The sequence below is a fragment of the Nanorana parkeri genome, unplaced genomic scaffold (genome assembly GCF_000935625.1).
Source record: "Nanorana parkeri isolate BGI_ZX_2015 unplaced genomic scaffold, ASM93562v1 scaffold72, whole genome shotgun sequence".
NCBI classification, from domain to species: Eukaryota; Metazoa; Chordata; class Amphibia; order Anura; family Dicroglossidae; genus Nanorana; species Nanorana parkeri.
The window spans coordinates 2116373-2122372 of record NW_017306340.1 but is presented as its reverse complement, the minus strand read 5'-3'; the positions used below and the strand labels follow the sequence as shown (position 1 = coordinate 2122372).

Here is a 6000-nt window from a genome sequence, read left to right as displayed (position 1 = left end):
ATATATATATTACACACACACAAAGTATTCAGACTCCCTTCACTTTGGTTATGTTGCAGCCTGATACCACAGTTGTTTAAATTATTATTTTTTTAATCGTTAATCTACACTCGGGTACCCCATAATGACAACGGATAAAAGAATTTTAGAAATGTTTGCAAATGTATGAAAAAGTAAAAACTGAAATATCCCATTGGCATAAGTATTCAGACCCTTTCCAACAACTTAAAATTTAGCTCAGTTGCCTCCCATTTCTCTTGATCATTGCTGAGATGTTTCTACATCTTGATTGGAGTCCACCTTGGTAAATTACATTGATTGGACATGATTTGGAAAGATGCACACCCCTCTATAGAGAAAGGCGTCACAGCCGACCATGCATACTGTATCAGAGCAAAAGCCATGGAGGTCAAAGGAATTGCCTGCAGAGCTCAGAGACAGGATTATTGAAAGTCACAGATCTGGGCCACTCTAAAAATTTTTTTTTTTGCTACACTGAAGGTTCCCAAGAGCACCGTGGCCTGCAAAATTCTCAAATGGAAGACGTTTGGCACAACCAGGACTCTTCCAAGAGCCGGTCACCCAGCCAAACTGAGCAATCGGGGGAGAAGGGCCTTAGTAAGAGAGGTGACCAAGAACCCGATGGTCACTCTGACTGAGCTGCAGAGATCCTGTGTGGAGATGGGACAAAGTTCCAGAAGGACAACCATCATTGAAGCCCTCTGGCCTTCATGGCAAAGTGGCTGGAAACACATGAAAGCCCGCTTGGAGTTTGCAAAAGAGCACCTGAAGACTCTAAGACTCTGAGGACCAAGCATCTCTGGTCTGATAAAACCAAGATTGAACTGTTTGGCCTCAATTCTAAACACTATGTCTGGAGGGAACCAGGCACCGCGCATCACCTGCGCAATACCATCCCAACAGTCGGTGAGGCATGGTGGTGGCAGCATCATGCTGTGGGGGGTGTTTTTTAGCAGCAGGGACTGGGAGACTGGTCAGGGTTCGAGGGAAAGTTAAACGTAGCAAAGTACAGAGATATCCCCAATGAAAACCGGTTCCACAAGACAACACAGGAGTGGCTTAGGGACAACTCTGTGACTGTCCTAGAGTGGCCCAACCAGAGCCCTGACTTGAACTGTATTAAACATCTCTAGAGACCTGAAAATGGTAATATTTAAGTACATGTGATATTTCAGTTTTTTCTTTTTAATGATTTCACAGACATTTCTAAAATTCTGGCTTCAACATAACAAAATTGAACAAAGTTAGATGCCAATTAACAATGCTTTTGCTTATTTTGCAGAAAAATAAAAAGATGAAGCTTGCAAACATTACACATCAAAAGTTACTTTTTATCAAACCCTGAAATAGAAAAGTTAACATTTTTTTTAAAAGTCTGTTACCATACTGGGAGCATTTCGAAATTCAATCCTTTGTTGTAATTTTGCTAGCAGGATTCAAGATTTAATTAAATATCAATATTTAAAATAAACACTTCTAGAAAATAACACAGAATAGCAGAAGCGCCAAACGGATTTTTGGTAGGAAAGCATGTTATTCATAAGCTGCTGTGCTCATTTCTCTTCCAGCAGAGAGACTTTGACTGCCCATACAGAGATTAGTGACATTTGACAGAAGGGTCACAAACCGTTCTGAATACTGTCAGGCTGAATAGCTGATCTGTATATTAAGCTAAGGCTGTGTAGTATGAACAGTAAAGATGAAGGCTATATTAAAAATAGCTCAAGTGCTTCTGTCCTTTAGCTGCAAAAATTCACTTGGTAAATTAGGATTCTGCAAGTATTCATTCTGTAAACTGCATCATACATTTACAGAGACGACAGGAACATGCCTAACAAGCATCTTCAGAGTCAGCTAGGTCGCAGAGTGGGAAATAAAGCAAACAAAAAAGGATCCTATATAAAAACCAGAATATCGATCGCCCCAATCACAACTGCCTACTGTCCTTAAGAGCTCAGCAGGACAGATTGAGCAGCTTCTCCACATGAGACAGACTGCAGCCTCTGCCTCCACTCTAGCACTTTGATAGGCTCACTTAGGTCCTCCAGGGAGAAAACGGTCAGGTCTGACACTAGATTTGCACCATCTGTTCCCTTTTTCTTATGCGTACAGATCAGTCAGAACTGACCAGAGCCAGCTCAGATGCTGAGGGACGCTGGATTTAGTGAGCAGCATTGTAAGACAAGGAACACATGCTTTCTGAATTATTAAAACACCACTTAAAAAGCTAAATGCATGCCTTTAGGTAAGCATAGTTCACAACCTAAAAACCAGACAATGAAACACAAAAGGTAAAAACGTGGTAATGAAAAAACTCATTTGTTCATTCTTCTACATTAATTACAATACTTTACACACTAAAAAGGAAACATTGATGCACATCACTATTGGGGTTATGCAGCAATATAGTACAAGGTGCAACAGGAAAATTAAAAGTACAGTAAACCCTAATACCTCCACAATTCATTTAACAGAGATCACCAATAAAAAGCAAAAATTAAACTAACACTTGAAAGAGTAAAATCCTGGCGTCCTCTCTGGCCCAAATCTTAAGTAAGGATACTGACCAAACAAGAGCATTAGGTTCAGATGAAAGTGTTAGAATCCAAATATAAACACATATACAAATACAGTGGGGCAAAAAAGTATTTAGTCAGCCACCAATTGTGCAAGTTCTCCCACTTAAAAAGATGAGAGAGACCTGTAATTGGCATCATAGGTAGACCTCAACTATGAGAGACAAAATGAGAAAACAAATCCAGGACAAAATCACATCTAGGCCTCTCTCATCTTTTTAAGTGGGAGAACTTGCACAATTGGTGGCTGACTAAATACTTTTTTGCCCAACTGTACATATACATAGATACTTTAAAAAAGTTTAAAACCTAGTAACTGGAATACTGACCTTCACGAACAGAGATTTTAACACCAATACATATAGGCACCACCTGCAGCCAGAATAGTTTGAGTCAGCACCAGCACTTAGGTAAGTATCTGCTCTGGATCAAAAGTGGGTAACTATGGGCATAGCGCTCTATTTTAGGTTTTTCTTTTTCTCATCTCTATAGGTTGAACTCGATGGACTTTGTCTTTTTTCAACCTAACTATGTAAATATGTAAGGAAGACACGTATTAAGCCAATAGATCAGGTGATATTTTAGTTTAGGGTCTTAACTTGTTAAAAGTATCTAAAGCCCAACTGTGGTAAATAGAGCTGTTCTCCATCTAAAATATTTGCTACCGCTTTCCACCCTGATCTAGAAAAGTTACATATAGAGTCTGATTAGCTGCTATGGGCAACAAACTCCACTGTCCCTTTAACGGCTTTAATAAAATAATCTGACAGCAACTTTTTTATTTTATTTATGATGTTCGCACAGTGTGGCGTTTTTGCAGAATCCAAATGAATAGCTTCCCATTTTCCTGAGCTGTGTGCTCCCGCTATTAAAAAATATGCTTCCCGATAGGCTTCACGTAGGAAAAACATTGGTATCAGGTTAGGTGATACCAGGGTCAGAAGAAGAGTATTGCGCCCACTGGAAGGTCAGAAAGCACAAACTAAGCCCCTGCGACAGGAACCAATATCAGACCATGACCGCCAAGCTTTTATTTTGTATGCCTCCAAGCCCTTCCTTCGTAAGACAATTACACAGACTATACTGTGCACATATTAACCTCACATAGTCAGTTGTTTGTATAGAGCCTTTGTTCTTAACGGGTGGGTCGCGACCCAAAAGTGGGTTGCCGTGTGCCTTCCACTGCATTAGGCGAGAGGCTCCTAAGCCTCCCCCAGCACAGCACTGTCAGTTTTCGCACAGAGCAGCCGTTCAAAAAGCGCTGGGGGTATGGCCACGAGGGAGCTCCATCTATACATGCATTGCTTACAGCTCCCTTGCATGCCCTGTAGAGGTGCCTGGATCGGAGTGACGTCACATTCTGGCTCCCGCCACCTCTACAGAGCGTGCAAGCAATGCACATATGGATGGAGTTCTGTCATAGCACAGCAGCCCACACTGGACCGCAGGCTGATGATCCACTCTAGTTCTCATAATGGTGGGATTAAAAAAAAAAAAAAAAACAACAATTTTTGGGAGTGTGTCCGCCAGTGTTTTTGGGGGCCTGTTCACACTAGCACAGTGCGTTAATCGCACAGACACGTACGATTAACGCACCTACTACGCATTCTGGTGCCAGGGATACGTTGCCATTCATTTGAATGGCAACCAAAATGCACCTTCCGCCCACTGTTCAATTGCCTGCACCAGAACGTGCGGAACCGCAATGCTGTGCGTTCCGGTGTGGTGGACTTGGGTCACGACTTAATGACCAAGGACAAATGTGGGTCTTGAAGTTACACAGGTTGAGAACCACTGGTATAGAGCACAGATGGCCACTGTGGTATCAAGGAATAATTTGCATGACTCCACACACTCTGTTCTTACATATGGTACAAACCCTTGGTGGAGTGAAACAGCGTTTATTCTCTTGGAGGTTGTTTTTTGCTGGCTGTGATAGCCAAGAACTATTCTATGATCAGCACTTCTTGGACCTATTCTCTGGAGTGCATTATTGAAGTATTCCTATGTAGGGACCACTAGGGGGCTGGTGACACCACAATGCATTATATGTTCAGCTCACAGCAGAGATGCTGAGCAAATACTACCCTCAGGTCACAGACAGCAGTGAAGATCTGGTGAAGTCTTGCCTCACTCCACCTAAAACAAAAGGTTCCATTTTAAAGCTGAAACAAATGCGGATGGTTCTGCTGAAACAATCTACTTTTGTGTATAAGAATGTAAAATATATTTAGCAGCATATGGTCCTAAAAGAGCCAGACTGCGTGAGTGCCTCCTGACCAAACATGGGGGAAAGATGACAAACAGATCTGTCCATTAGAACAGAGCTCTAGCTTTTCTTTATGAAGTGATCGCTATTAGCAGCCTTTTGCCCAGTTTCATTGACCTATACTGCTGTTTTTTGCCTTTTATTCAAAATACGTAGTTTCAAGCTATCTTCATGCTTGTGAGCAGGAACATTTGCAGGCCTGAAATAGAAATAATAATACTAATGCACAGCATTGTTTGTTGCCAAAGCACCAAACACCAATCTCATTTCAGGAAAACACAAAACCTTCAAGAAAAAGAGTCAGTGTTAAATATTAAAATAAAATGATGTAATGAGAATTGTATAGGATGTGCTTTATTTGCTTACTACGTAGAATGCATTCACCCAAAAGACATACAGAGGACTATAATTCCGAACCTCACTAGCACCCCCATCCCCTTTTCTTGTCAGTGAAGTTAGGCAGAGGTTGATCAACTGCCAGGCTCTGACTGCTGTCTGTGACCTTGTCAGGCAGATTTCCTCCCACTTCTGGTTTCCTTTGACAGTCAGGGATGCGGTTATCTTCTTGGTTCACATCTCTAGAGTGCAGTCTCCTCAAATACCTATTGAGAAACCAGTAGCATGCTGGTGATGGCATAATACTGGTGTCCTTGCCCATATGCAGTATGTTTATAGGAATATATGGATATTGCACTCCATCCAAAAGCTAAATAATGGAAACTTATAGTTAAGCAGAACTACAGGCAACCCTCAATAAACATTTCACCCCTCTAGCTTATCACAAAACCTCGAAATAATTACCTGAATCTGTTTTCACATGACACAGTGGGGGTAACTAGTCTTCTTCTGGACTGCACAGTGGTAGAGTCCTTCTTTGGGTGTCCTCGTGGCTTTAGATTTTGCCTGGAGATAGGCTTTAAAGTAAACCTGTCATAAGAGTATTACTGCAACTACCTGATCCTCTTCTAAAAATGAGATGCCTGGCTGTTATGTTGGTATTCTTAATACTTTAGAAGTCAATAACCAAGAACATGCTTAGCGATATGGAAAGTCAGAGTAAAGTCAAATGTCCGTATCTACCTACTTATTTTAAGTCAGTGACTCAAACTATTGAAGCAAGAGAGTCAGTATGAC

General features: G+C 41.4%; 1 protein-coding gene across 1 annotated transcript in view; it reads right to left on the bottom strand.

Moving 5' to 3' along the window:
• RALGAPA2 (Ral GTPase activating protein catalytic alpha subunit 2) overlaps nucleotides 1–6000 on the bottom strand; it is a 291675-nt gene that overhangs the window by 86236 nt on the left and 199439 nt on the right. The window lies entirely within an intron of this gene.